Here is a 15,994-nt window from a genome sequence, read left to right on the forward strand (position 1 = left end):
GAAATGCACCTCACCTGGGGTGAGGCACAACATGTGGCCATGGATAGAGATAGGTGGAGGCATATAATAGCAGCCTTATATCCCAGTGGGGATGAAGAGGATTAAGTAAGTAATACAAAATATATAATTGATATTGTTGTGCTCTCATCTTTCATTTATCAGTGTCCGTGGGGGTGTGAAGAGAAGCACACAACAAAGAGAAATCAACAAAGAGTGGTTTCAGCAAACTTGGGAATAAACATCCTGTAAAAATGGCAAAGAACCCAGGAAAGACTGGAGTTCCTGGACGCTGGTTGGGGTCTTCCAGTCCCTAACGTCATTAATGAGGGCTGGATTGGTCTTAATTCCATCGCCGCTCACAATGTGACCAAGAAACAGGACTTCATCCCTTGGCAACTGGCATTTCGAGGGCTTCAGCTTTAGTCCATATTCCTGCAACCTCTGAAAAACCTGTTCGGCGCTCAATACACTGTTCCACATCTTCATTAAAGATGATTATGTCATCCAAGTATATCAGCAAAGTGTTCCACTGCAACTGCTCCATGGACCTCTGGAATATGCTGAGTGTGTTACACAGACCAAATTACATTCTGGTGTACTTATATAGTCCATACCTTGTCACAAAAGCACTCTTGGATCGGTCTTTTTTTTTATTAATTTCAATCTGCCAATATCCTGACTGAAGGTCAAGTGTCAAGAATGTCTTCGCACCACCCAGCACATCCAGGCATTCCTCTATTTTTGGTAGGGGATATGCGTCCTTAATGTTAAGATTCCCCGCTCCCATCCTTTTTCCTTACAAAGACAATAAGGTATGCCCATTCTGAGCTTGAGGGAACAACAATACCTGAATCAAGCATTTTCTTTAGATGTGTTTCCTCCTTACTCCAGAACCCTAAAGGGGTAAGTTATATTGGCTGTTGAGCAGGCTTAGACATTGGGGAAGTGAACAACTGTCTGAGGTGCTCTGGAAGGTCAAGAGCGTTTGGTGATGACTCCCTTTTTATGTTGTGCTCAACTGGAGGCTCATTTTTAGGGTCTTGTGGTATTGAGTCCTCACCTTTTGCATACAACTGAGTGTTGACTGGAACCGAGCAGGCTCTCTCTCCCTCCTCTTGAGCATCTATATATGCTTTGATGAGCACACCCAATTAGACTCCCCGTGATAAGGGTCTACTGGAAGCTGTGACATTGCAAAGCCTGACAGGGATCCTCTGATCCATGTTAATCATGATACTGCCTGAAGACACTCCATCAGCCAGGCTAACAGTCATCTACCACACCCAAAAATGAAAGCTTTAGCATAAGTTCTGCAGGGAAGACTCAATTGTTACGTCACTCATTACCTTCTCGTCTATCCAATAGTGTTCTAATACTTGTGGTATAAAAGATAGGTACTTAGACATGTCTGAGTTCGCAGATGCTGACGCTTTCATTCACCTCCATCCTCCCCACCACCACCAAGATGGTTCCTTCCCCTCCATCCTCCCCACCACCAGGGCCGGCGATTGCCATAGGCGAACTAGGCGGTTGCCTAGGGCGACAAATGTGTTGGGGGCGCGGGCGCCCTCTAGTGTCGGTCGCCCTTGGCCTACTTCCCATTAATCATAGAATTAGAATGACAAGCGAAACAAAAACATGTTTATTAAACATGATCATCCTAAGGCGCCCCTCAGCCATGCGTTTAATTACTTGTCAACCTGATTATTAGATTGAATGGATGATTATTATCGATCATTTCCTAAAGGGGGGGGGCGGGGGTTAGTTGCGTTACGTTACGTTCTATGGTTAGGTTAGGCAAGTGCTCGGCTGCTGCGCGCGCTGATCGAAAATGAAGCGGTCTAAACCCTCTGGTGCACAGGGACGAAACGGAGAAAGCAACAAGATAAAAAGAAAGCCCTATAGAGGTACGTCTTCTCATCTCATCCATTAAGATGTCAAATGTTCTGGCCATCGGGACAACCGGGAGATTCCCGCGGGCCCGACGTGCTTTTTGGGCCGATACATACATTTCATACTTTTATTTTTCTATTTTTGTCTTAACGGCCCATAAAACTCGTACATCGGTGGCCCATTCGTTTTGTTTTGTTTTGCTTAATTGGTGGCGCTGGGTTACTTCCAAATATATAACTTACTTTCAAGTATAGAAATTTGTACAATACTCATGAAAGTTTCCTTTATTTTTCAGTGCATTTGTTTTACAATATAGCCTATGGCAATTACTGTCATGGGATTAATATTATATATATTATTATGTAGTAGTGTAATGTAGACAGACACTGTAATTAAAAGTAATTAAAAGGGCGCAAAACTCAATATCGCCTAGGGCAACCAAAGGGTTAGAGCCGGCCCTGCCCACCACCACCAAGATGGTTCCTTCCCCTCCATCAAGCAGTCACTCTGTGAGAACAACAAGAGTGCGTAAGTTGTTTTTTCTTAATATCCAGTTCTCCTGTTGCTCTGTTTACTATTTGTCAAGTAGGTAGGGCTATTTTCGATTCTTTGTTTATTTATAATTTTTATAAATATCTGTATTTTAATTAGACGCGTTTCTATTTTGAATTTATGCCGCGTGTCTAAAGGGTTGTAGTCTTTATTTTATTGTAGCACTTAAGTAGCGCTGTTCAACAGCTAGTTTCGGTTTCGCCCATTCTCGGGATATTTGCCTTTGCTGTGCTAATTGCAAGGGCTGTTAAAGTAGATATAAAACTAGAGCAGAGTCAGGAGAAAGCCAGGACAAGCAGTCACTCTGTGAGAACAACAAGAGAGCGTAAGTTGTTTTTTCTTAATATCCAGTTCTCCTGTTGCTCTGTTAACTATTTGTCAAGTAGGTAGGGCTGTTTTCGATTCTTTGGTTATTTATAATTTTTATCTTCACTAAATATCTGTATTTTAATTAGAGGCGTTCCTATTTTGAATTTATGCCGCGCGTCTAAAGGGTTGTAGTATGTATTTTAATGTAGCACTTAAAGCTGCAGTCCGTATCTTTTCCTCTTTGTCGCCATCTCTCTGTTCGAAATCTGTAACTGCAGTGATTCGCGGAATTATTATCTTTACGTGGGTTGTAAATCGGCATGAAACAGCGCGGATGAACACAGTGCTTTGAGGCGAGTGCTGCTGTCAGTCACCGCGCTGTGTGGATACTGTCATACAGAATCACAGATTCACTTTTTGAAAGTTTGACCAACATAAGAATTTTCATAAGAAAATGTCTTCTGAACAAGTAAGTAAAATCCATTTTTGTTCTGACCAACTAAGGGGGAAAAAGCATTCGACATGATAAGCTTCGTTAGATTTAATCAACGCGATTTACAGCAACTGTGCAAATTATAGCCTACTTTGTTCTCAAATTGTTCATGTTAACAACATCAGCATTGCGTGACTAATGTTAAATTTAATGTGTTTTATGGTTAGCAGCTACCTGCGTAGTTTAGAATTCATATTCTCCATAATAGCAAAACGAGAAAGGCACAAAAAAGGAAACTCCATAACTGTGTGAATTAAGAAAACGTACTGTTACACGATTGAACTATTGAAATGTCTTACTTGTTCAGCAGAAAAAAGGCGTCTCTTCTTCCGTTTTGAACCCCTTCAAAACACGGAGTTCACGCACGGGTACTGGTCTTCTCATTTCTAACAATTGTAAATACTCAACTCTCTCTTCTCTATGCAATAACACCTCATTTGAATATCATGCTATTACACTTACAACTCCCATTAAGATCCATATTGTAGTCATATATCGCCCCCCCAGGTCAACTGGGAAGCTTTGTAGAGGAGCTGGATGTGCTGCTGTCCTCTTTCCCTGAGGATGGCATCGCACTTGTAGTCTTTGGCGACTTCAACATTCATCTAGAGAAACCGTATGCAACAGACTTCATCTCTCTCCTAGCCTCCTTCGATCTCCAACGGCTCACCACCACAGGTACTCACAAGTCAGGCAACCAACTGGACCTGGTTTATACACGCAACTGCAAAACAGACAATATCTTTGTTGAACCTCTCTGAACGTTTCAGACCATTTCCTCATTACTTTCAATCTACAACTCACTACCCATGCACCACCAACTCCCCTACCAGTTACTTTCAGACGAAACTTTCTCCGTCCCATCTTTCCTCTGCTGTGTCATCTTCTCTTCCCTCACCCTCGCATTTCTCATCTCTGGATGTGAATACTGCAACGGATACTTTATGCTCCATTCTAACCTCTTCTTTAGAAAACATCTGCCCACACATACTCCCTTTAGAAAACATACTCCCTCCAACCCCTGGTTATCTGAGGTTCTTCGTGAACACCGGACCGAACTCAGGGCAGCAGAGAGGAAATGGCGCAAATCAAAAGACACATCTGACCTCAGTAGGTATCAATCTCTGCCGTTTCTGTTGATGTTCACGCCGTAAAATCTTCATATTTCCACAACAAGATCAACAGCGCCTCTAACACACGTTCACTGTTCAAGACATTCAACTCTCTCCTCTGTCCACCTCCACCACCACCCACCTCCTCGCTAACTGCTGATGATTTTGTTAACTTCTTCACTAACAAAACTACAACTATCAGCAGTCAGTTCTCAGCTTCACACACACAGGAACCCAGACTAACCTCTCCCACAGCCAACAACCTTCTCTCCTCCTTCACTCCACTAACCGAGGAAGCATCTAAACTTTTCCTCTCTAGTCATCCTACCACCTGCCCTCTAGACCCCATCCCCTCACACCTTCTACAAGCAATCTCTCCCACACTTCCAGCTCTCACACACATCATCAACTCATCCCTCCACACTGGCATTTTCCCTACAGCATTTAAGCAGGCTCGGGTAACTCCACTGCTTTAAAAAAACAAAGTTAAACTCATCACTTTTAGTGAATTACAGACCTGTCTCTCTCCTACCATTCATTGCGAAAACACTTGAACGAGTTGCTTTCAACCAAGTATCATCTTTCCTGTCTCTGAACAACCAGCTGGATGTCAACCAATCTGGCTTCAAGAAAGGGCATTCAACCGAGACTGCATTGCTGTCGGTCACCGAAGCCCTGCGGATCGCAAAAGCTGCTTCAAAATCATCAGTTCTCATCCTCCTGGATCTGTCTGCTGCCTTTGACACTGTGAACCATCAGATCCTCCTGTCCACCCTCTCATCACTGGGCATCACAGGTACTCCTCTCCACTGGTTTGAGTCCTATCTCACAGGTAGGTCCTTCAGGGTCACATGGAGAGGTGAGGTATCCAAAGCACATCAACTGCCACAAGGGTTCCCCAGGGTTCAGTTCTTGGACCGCTCCTCTTCTCCATTTACACCACATCACTGGGACCCATCATACAGGCAGGGCCGTCCATAAGGGGGGATAAAGGGGGATAAAGGGGAACGTTGTCTGGGGCCCAGCTGCTAGGGGGGGCCCATGCAGTCCAGCAATAATTATGTTCATCCTAAATATAAGGAAAGGTTACCATATTTTATTTTTAACCAAAATAGCACCATTTATTGTTGAAAGTGAGAAAAAAATCCATTTTATTTAATGTTGCTTGAGTAAAATGTAGCCTGTGTCATAATGAAACACCCCTCTCCTGAAAATGGTCTGAGTAGGCTATTTTGTTGTACGTAAGTCAAAACGCCAGTGCTTCGCGAGTTCGCGCCAGTTCGCGGTCAGCAGCACAAGTGAGTGACACGATGGAGTGCGCGAATTGACACGGTAAGACCATAGACAGTAAAAGAAAAAGTAAGACCTATTGCTCACCATCTCCCCAGTGTGATTGAAGTGCCTAAAATCGTCCTGTAAATTATCTAATGAGGCCTTATCAGATGCGCGAGGACTGAGAGAATATTTCATGTCATTTACAGCAGTTGTCATGTGCACCGTCCAGCTAAAACTACTACAACATATCGAAGATAGAATGGAATTTGCTTCTACAGAGTGGCAGCCTAATGGTGTGTTCACACCGAACGCGAATAGAGCGTCAAATACGCGTCTATCGCGTCTAGTTAGACGCTTGAACATTCGCTCGAGTTCAAAATTTTTCAACTTGCGCGGAAGAAGTTCACGGCAAAGGCGTCGCCCAATTCGCGTCATTCGCAACGCCCGGCGCGAATGATGCGTCTATTCGCGTCTTTGCATTGACTTTGTATGTAATCTACTCGCGCAAATAATTAAATACGCGTTCGGTGTGAACACACCATTAGATATTGGACAGGTCGTGGGAATGGGGTTGTTTCATGACTATTTTCTTTTTTTTTTTTATTGGTTGTTGCGTTAAATCGTACCCAGATACAATAGTGCTATTTTCTGATTGGCTTTTGTGTAGCTCGACCATCGGTTAAATTGGGGCGGAGCGCACCGGAGCGCAGCTCCGCCTCCTCGGGTCCACAACACACCGTGCCGGAGCTCAGCTCCGTCTCCTTCAGCACCAAATATATACATTTTGTTGAGTGAATATAATGGAAGTTATTAAATAATTGGCTAATATTAACTCGAATTTGGTGCTGGAATGATTCGCCCATCGCAACGTTCTGATCTTCTCGTCTGAGCTGCTTCAGCACTCACCCGCACGTCAATGTCAAAATGTTTGAGTCCAATCAAAGCAAGTGGGATTTATGTTCACAGAAGCGCGAGCCGAGCGCGAATTCCAACGCGACGCTTCACGCTTCAGTTAACGGGCATACCGTGCGAGATAAGATGCAAGTAGCTAATCTAAACAGCTGTTTGTCGATAGAAGTTTTAAATGATCGACAGAAATACTCAGTTTGATCAAAGACAGTGGATACTATAAGCTCAATTTAACAACACAAGCACCCTATTAAATATTGCCATTATTATTGTAATATATTTGTATAACGTTACCTCGAATGTGTTCGACTTTTCACTGTTTGTATCACTCCGCTTGTTCGTGTTTGCGCAACTTGCATCATTAAGCCAGAAGGCGGCGACAAGTGACTGTCTTTATGAGTGAGCAATTGAACCATTGATTAAATGAACAGATTAGCTAGTGCTAGTCCAAAAAATATTGATTAATTTAGGAAAGAAAAAGTAGCTGAAACTGATCTTTGATGCTCATACTAATTGCTCATATGCCTCTGGGCACAGAATGATTGCATTGGCGTTTGTTTAATAATCCTTGAATCATTTCTTATTTAAGGACTTCACGTTTCGAATATGTGATTGTGTATTGTCAACAATATGCATAAACATTCTGCATTTCCATTTTATAGTGTGGATCACTCATTGCGACATTTAAACTGATTCTCATGTTAAAGAATCTGTTATCTGATAAAATAGGCCTTCTTCATGCTGACCACTGACATGCTTTTAAAGCTACTGTTGTCCTTTTTTTCTTTCTTTTTTTTGGGGGGTAAAATGGACATGTTGAGATCAGGAAAAGCAAAATTTTCTTGGGGGGGCATGCCCCCAAACCCCCCTAGCAAGATAGTTTTTTTGGGAACTTTTATTTATAAAAACCTCCATATGGCCCTGCGTGTCGGTGAGATTAAATCAAACAACAATCTGCCAAAGAAATTGGCCCTGATTCTTTTAAATCAACATTTTTTCTTGTTTTTTTTTAAATATTTGCCAACCAATATTTTCAAACATGTTCAATTTCATACATTTCCTGAGGGTGAAATCCGTTGCTGTCTGTAACATAAAGGACAAAAAAATAAAAAATGAATTGTAAAGTATTTATCTTTGTTTAAATACGTACTCAACCCTACCTTACACATTAATATTTGAAAAAGAGCCTCTTTGGTGTAAAAACACATTAAGTCATTTTACGGCGCGATTTTGAATGATGACCATTCACCGTAAATAAGGGCTCCCCCTCCCTATAAAAGCCAATTTAACCAATGAGCTCGACTAACAACACAGAGGAGACGCGCTTGATTCCTGCCGGGTGAGAGCCAAAGTGAGAGCGTCGCGGCCAGAGACATTTTGGGCGCTGCGGCAAATTCTATTATAAATCGTTTTTCCGCGTGAGAAATACAATATGTGGCGGGAGTGCGTGACAAAATACCGAAATGAGTGACTGTCATGCTCAATGCGTGACACTTGAGAGCCCTGTGTGTGTGTGTGTGTGTGTGTGTAACTATAGACCCCATCACTGAGTAAGTCTCTCTCAGTTAAATGTATGTGTTAATGTTGGAGAGATGGCACACGCATGATATGAGTAGCCTATTGCCTATTGTATTTTTCTCCCGAGTCTTTCTGGTAGAAATAGACATCCACACTATGGTGGCAAACTGATATCACTCTCTAACATCACTCTCGAAACGGCATAGTCTGCCCCCTTGCCTACAGATATATAGGCTGGGATAATTTCAGAGCCCATGAAAACTTTACCAGAGGCATGTATAAAGAAATTGACAACTTTTAAGGAATCTAAGCCCAGAAGCAGGGCATCCTAAATTGGTGCAATGCAAACTGTCCACTCCAACAGTTTTGTGCCAATTCTGAATTCCACTTTCACTCCGCCTGTTGCTGACATCTTCCTTCCAGTTTCTGCATTATGGAGACACATATTTTTCAGTCCTGAAGGTGCTTTAACAGGTAATGCTGTATGTCTAGATGATTGTAGCCTCAGCACCCGTTCCTAACACTGCATTAACTGGTATGCCATCAACAGTCAGCAAGATTATTAAACTGGGCCCTCAACTCTCAGCACTGCTCACATGTACAATAGACAGACTCTGCTCTTTATGTTTGAAGCAATTTTGACTTGGGGGCTCCCTTTTGGCCACAGTATTTGCAGGGGGACTTGTAGATGGACTGGGGGACCATGAGCAGTTTTGTTTGTAATGTCCCCCCTCCCCACACTGGAAACATGGCCCGTTAGAAGCTCAGGTGGGGCTGGTATTTTGCTGTCTGTATCTGTTTGACTTGAAAGAGGTTTGAGCTGCACGTTGTAAGACTGGAGAAACTGGAAGTACTGGAAGAGAGGGCAACTCTCTGAGAGAAAAAAGGAAATTAACATTCGAACTCACTCTTGTGCACCATTCGAGACGCAACTCTCACCTCAGAATCATCCTGATCTACATTTCTTTCCCTCTTTCCCCATTCCTTCTCCCTCATGCTGAGATCACCAAAATTCACCCAAGAATCTATATGGTTTAATGCGAATAATTATCATACAGTATTACACATGTTTGGGATCATCTGAAATGTCTCAGTGCGCCTGGTACAAAGGTCTCATTCCCAAAAAAGTAAAACAAAAGGTAATAAAGTTTTTAAGAGTTTAGAGATAACTTGCACACAAAGGAGGGTGGGTCTTCCAGGCAAATGGCCTCATGCTCTCAAAAGTTGTAACCTCTGAATGCAAATTCCCATTGTTAGCAGATGTTTCCATGTGAAAAAGGTTTCTGTCTATATAATGAAATGCAACAAAAGACTCAGGGCAATTCTGTAACTCAGATCAGCCCATAATGTTGAATGATCTCAAAGACTTCAGCATTGTGTATTTTTCTAAATGTCGGATTTAACTTTATCTTTTACTCTTAATCTCTGAGCATTTGATGTTATTGTATTGATTACCTGTGAACTGATTATGAAATTGGCATGATACATTTACCTGACATAATGAATTGTAAACATTTGATGCCTCTCAACATTTGAAAACAACTGACTCTGACATAATTTTCAGTAAAGAGTTCAAAAGAATAGTCAAACATTCGCTCACAATTAATGATGCACAGATACCATTAAAACCTTTTCATTTATGGAGTCAGATGAAATAACAAGTTAATACCTGAAAAAAATGCATTTCATTTAATCAAATTACTTTGCCACGCAGAAAGACATTAACACGCAGAGACCTTCACCCGCTGATCGAATGCCGCCATTGGATCGATTGAGTTGGGCTTACAACATCCTCTTTCTGACTGGATGATCATCTTTGACCGTTCCGCCACGTCTCACAGCTTTTTCAACGTGTCACGCTGGAGACCTCCCCTTTTTTTCTGTACATCAGCGTTGTGCCTCTGCAGTTGGACACCATTTTGCGCATCTCATGTTTTTAAGAGCAAAAACGCGTTCTGTTTGATCATACCCTTATGCCTTTTACTCAGACGTCAAAAGAAATTTGTCAAATTGAACAGATAGTTAAACTAAAGCACTTCTCCTCATGGGGGCAGATGAAGACAATGACGCAGCGTTTAAAAATCACTTCCGATTACTGACATCACAGAATTAACGGTATTTTAGAGCTGATGTGTTAATGGTCTCTTACCGGTAAAAAGCCAGAACGCTGTTTCTTGTGTGAACAGCATATTTGTGTATTTACAGGTAAAGTAATTCTGGCAATTTTACCGTAATTTACCGGGATTGCTGTGTGAAAGGGGCTAATGAGTGTTTTGCAATTGGTGCTGTGAAACGTAGCCCTGTGATTATACTCTTAATTGATTGCATGGCCTGTGGCTCCCAGTTTTCTCGACGTGTCCTCCCCCTTTAATCAAAGTCTTGTCCGAGTGTGGCTTTGAAGTTGTGTTCATAAAATGAAACTAGCCGTTGTGCTTGGTACCGGGTCACAATTCATAACCTTGTATGCCACTTTTTGGATACGCAGCTCTTTGAGAAAAACATCAGCTTAAATTTGCTCCCTAACTCCAGGATAAGCTAAAATGACCAGCCTGGGAACCTCCTCAGCAAACTCTGAAACAGTTTTTTAGATTGGGACAGTTTCGCTAGATAAGACCCTTATTCATCAGCTGGGATCATGTAGAACCCTTTGAAGCTGCATTGAAACTGCAATTTGGACCTTCAAACCGTTGTACCCCATTGAAGTCCACTATATGGAGAAAAATCCTGGAAAGTTTTTCTCAAAAACCTTAATTTTTTTTGACTGAAGAAAGAAAGACATGAACATCTTGGATGACATTGGGGTCAGCAAATTATCAGGAAATTTTAATTCTGAAGTGAACTAATCCTTTAAGCAGCAGTACGCTACCTTATGGAAGCAGCGACACAGCAAGTGCTTTATCATGAAAAGGCTATGAACGGCGGCAATGTTGGTGTATATAGCAGATAGCGCAAGCCGCACTACACACCTTCAAGAGAAGAGCGGCGTAGGCAAAAAATGCAAAGCTAGTGCCCATCGGAAAGCTTGATGGGACCCGCACAGAGTGAACAGGGTTTCAGTGCCATCTTCGGTCGCCAGAACGCACAAGGGGATTGTTGTGTCAAAAGCCTAAAGTTGCTGTTTTGAGATGAATAGAATGGCAAAAGATGAGAGATTTTGCATCTTCCAGCATGAAGGAGAGATATTCTGAGGAAATGGCGCTCAGCGTCGCATTAAATGTGTCACATCCATGCCCCTAATTCGCTCGCATGAACGCCATTGGACATTGGGATGCCATGTCATACTGCCAATCAGGGTTCAGTATTTTAGAGAAAGGTGTTTCCCCATAGTGTCATCATGGACGCAACATTGAAAGAACGATATCCAGAAAAACATCTAACCATCATTAAAACATGATCAATTTGAGAAACTGAACGGTAAAACTTTATGAAATTTTAAGACTTAATAGAATAGACTGTGTGAATAAGTGTCTTGTTGAGACTTGTTCTAGCAGATTTTGTACATGTTTTATTCATTAACCTGACAAAACATATTTTTGCAAGCAAAGAAAAAATAATCCACAGAAGACAAAGACACTGATTAAGAATAGGATTTTACACTTACTTGCACCGCAACTGTGATGTCTTGCTTGCATAGGAAACAATACAAAAGCAATATAACTATCAAAAACGACTCTGTGAAACAAAAAATCATCCAAATTCTCAATTCCATTTCCTCTATATTCCAAGTTAACAAGAAAGAGGATTTCGTTAGTTATCATCACATATTTTCATTGCAGGGTTGGAAATACTGAAGAAAGGTTGCTAATGAAAAGATAAAATTAATTTTAGTAGCTCAAAAGTGGAAAAAAACATCCTCATGATCAGAAGGTAGGGTAATGGTCAGATTATTATATTTTTTTCAAAGGTCTAAAAATAAACCTACACAGGATATTCTCATGTATACACAGTGATGTTTACAATTTTTTTATCTCAAAGGATTTCACTTTTTGGCAGCCAGTTGTAGGCCTGCATTTAGAGTAAGTCATAGGTTAGGATTATGGATTGGATGATAAATCCACATGTGGAAAATTTATCCAGTGATCAGCCTGATGCTTTTTATCTCCTGCTAGAGTTGAGCAGAGTGAATATAAAACATTTATGTGAGTCGCGTATATATACGCGTATATATACACATGTATATGTCCTGTGTCAGCATTTTGAACTACACTGATGTATGAATTCATTCATGTAGCACATGCAGTGTCATGCATATTGTTAGGCTCTTTATTATCGGACACAAACCTGAACCATTGAAAACAATTCCACCCTGCTAGTATATCCTCTCCATTCCCTCCCAAAGTCCTACTCTTTCTGCTCCTTGCTGGGTTTTCTGTTGATAATTCATGTGCAGGCTATAATTTTTAACAATATACTGTTTTCCTCTCACCAGTTTCTGAGGAGCTCTGCTATCATACTAGCGCTGGTTGTTTTTCCATTGAAATCTGAAGCCTATGTGTTCTCTTATTACAAGTCATAATTAAATGTCAAATCCAAACAATCTCAGGGTTTATTCATTGAGAGAATAATGTGAGGACACTGTATGCTGAGAAGATTTAGAAGTTTCTTTACATCATACAGCCACATAATGCTTTGCCAGCTGTTAGATCAAACATCCACTGTAGATTTTGCTCTTTCCTTCTCCAGTGAGAGAGAATATTTAGGCTTTATCTGTTAAATTAGGTTTATTTTGTTGTGTGACCAATGACACAATTTTACGACACTGACAGATTAATGAAAGTTTATCATACGAGGAAAAGGAACAGGATATCGTTTTTCTGTGGCCAATTGTTACTCGCCTGGTCTCTAATCTACTAAATTCTTTATAATTTTTGGGTTTCAGTTAATTTGGATAGTCCCTTTAACACATTCAGTTGACTATAAGTAACGTTGCACCTACATCTCTACTAACTCTCACTAGAGTGTTAGTAGAGTACTAGTAGACTGGTAGGGTTAGGGATGGAATACGTTGACGTAGTTGCAAAGTTACTTAATAGTCAGTAGAATGTCTGTTGGAGGAGCATCACAATAAAGAGTTAGCAGATATTAAGCAGACAGTCTACTAATACTGTAATGACAGTTAGTTGACATGTAGTTGCAAAGTTACTTAAAGTCAACAGAATATTCAAAAGGGACCATCAACATAAAGTGTTACCCATTGTTTTAAATTATTATAAATGTGGCAGGAGAGATTAAGGTCACTTTCCTGTCCTGATAGTCTCACAAGTGTATTTACATACAGCTTTCCATTACATGTTTAGTCATATTTACAATACCTGTTAAAAGTTTGGAAACATTACACTTTTTAAAGTTTTTGAAAGAATTTTCTTATACTCACAAAGGCTGCATTAATTGTCAAATGTGACAGAACGCCCCCTCACGGAAGGCGCGTCCTCGCGCTGCAGAGAGGCAGGCGAAACCGGCAGGAGGAGGTTCCAGAGGAGGATGGCTGACCAGGAGGAGGCGGAACTGAAGGGTCCAGGGCGGATCTGAAGGTGGTGAGAGCCAGGGAGAAGCCTTGAGCAGGGCCATGATGGATGGTGCCCAGGCCACAGCCACCTGAACACACACACACCTGAACACAATGACAAAATCAAATGAATTACCATGACGATAAACAAGGCAGGGAGAAACGTGCGAATGAAAACAAACAGAGTCTAGTGGTGTGACAATAATAATAATAATGTTTCTTGAGCAGCAAATCAGCATATCAGAAAGATTTTTGAATGATGCTGAAAAATCAGCTCTGTAATCAAAGGAATAAATTATATTTTTAAATGTATTAAAATAGAAAACAATTATTTTAAATTGTAATAATATTTCACAATACTGTTTTACTGTATTTTTGATACAGCATGTTGAGTATAAGATCATTTTTCAAAAACATTTAAAACATGTAATGTTTCTAAACTTTTGACAGGTACTGTACATGTAAAATAACAGTTTTTTATTAATTATTCTATTAATATATTTTAAAATGCAAATTATTCCTGTGGTGCAATGTTTACTTTCATCAGTCATTACCTCAGTCTTCAGTGTCACATGATCCTTCAAAAAACCATTCTAATATACAGAATTGGTGCTCAAGAAACCTTTCTTATAATTAGCAATATTAAAAATAGTTGTGTTGCTTAATATATTTCTGGAAACTATTATATGTTTTTTTCCAAGATTATTTGATGAATAGAAAGTTCTGAAATTCATGTAGCTACATTTTGTAATCATGTAACCATGCAGTACATTGATAAAAATTACAGTAAATACATTAGTAATATTACAAAAGATTAGACATTTGTAAGCTATTTCAAATATTTTGTAACATTACACATAACTTTAATACATCCTCATGTAAAAATGTTTTATATGAATTTCAGAATTTCTAAATATTTGGAAATAGCTTCTTTTTATATCAACTTTTTCTCCTTTTTTTCCAAAATCCTAATACTTTGTTTATTCCCAGGTTTGAATTAGATTTTGTATTGCAGATTTGCCAGACATGTCGCCCCACTGTACTGCCTGCACTTCAGATATGCTCTTACTTCTACAAACAGATGTAAACACCCACAACACCCTCTATTCAAGTTATCATGGTGATGTTATTTGTATTATATTAATCTTTTAGGTTTCATTTGAAACCTAAAGGCCATATCAAGTGTAAACTTGTATGTACCAGGCTGATACAGTTTGCAATGTGTGTATATGTTAAAAATAGTGGTTGCAGAGAGGATGAAAGGTCATGAATGGTGGGCGAAATTGTTTTTGCACGGAAACAGTCCTCTATATGTATGCAGTGGAGCACAGTTGTGCAGTGGAGCATGAGTAGTAAAATAAATCATTTGGCTATGATGTGGCATTTATTTGCAGATAAGTCTGATGGTTGTCGCCCGTGACAGAAAGGTAATCAGCTCCTTGGTGATACAAAGAGACAGCACTGAGACTCCCTGGGATACATCCTGGAGGACTTAAGGAACAAATCTCATAAAGAAAATGCAAAGCAAACAAAATCTTGTGGTTAGCATTAAGAAATAATTGTAGGTCTTTCCTCATTTCCATGGTTACCGTCTGATTTTATTCCCTAGAAAAAAAGTAATCAGACTGCAGTGATGACTTGTGATGACTGCAGTGAGGCATAGTATTTTTGTAGGCCAAAAGGATTTTTCCAATGGCTTTTGGATAACTGCAGAAAATAAGCTCTCTGACAAACAAAAGTCGTCTCGCTGAATGGTTTAAAGCATTCGCATGAATAAGAGCGGGATCATGTAACACTAGCCAAAGGATGACAAAAAATAACAGATGCTGCGTTAACAGCCCTAATTTGTTTATTTCATATAAAATCGCAGTATTTTGCGTCATATAATCGCATAGGCTTGACATCGAGATTACGATTGCGATATGATTAATCATGCAGCACTCGTTCCCAGTCCTGATGCAGCTGACGAGCACTGCCCCATGGCCAATACCGACGAGGAAAGACCTCCTCTCTCAGGCCAAGGACTCGATTTGGCATCCTCGCCCGGAGCTGGGGTCCCTGCACGCATGGGCCATCAACGGGTACCCGCAAACCTCCCAGAGGGAGTATTAAACACGATCACGCAGGCTAGAGCGCCGTCTACTAGACGACTCTATGCCTCGAAATGGTCAGTGTTTGCTGGCTGGTGCAGAGCCCGAGGCTTTTCACCCCCAGACTGCGGGGTTACGAAAGTGCTTTCCTTCCTTCAGGAGCTGCTGGATAAGGGTAGAACCCCATCCACGCTCAAAGTTTATGTGGCGGCCATAGCTGCGTTTACAAAACCCGCGACTGGCCAGTCACTGGGGAAAAATGATCTGGTCATCCACTTCCTAAAAGGAGCTAAGAGACTAAATCCTCCCAGAACCCCCCTTAATCCCCATGTGGGAC

This window comes from Rhinichthys klamathensis, unplaced genomic scaffold (assembly GCF_029890125.1).
Source record: "Rhinichthys klamathensis goyatoka isolate OS25496 unplaced genomic scaffold, OSU_Roscu_1.1 h1tg000007l_1, whole genome shotgun sequence".
NCBI lineage: Eukaryota > Metazoa > Chordata > Actinopteri > Cypriniformes > Leuciscidae > Rhinichthys > Rhinichthys klamathensis.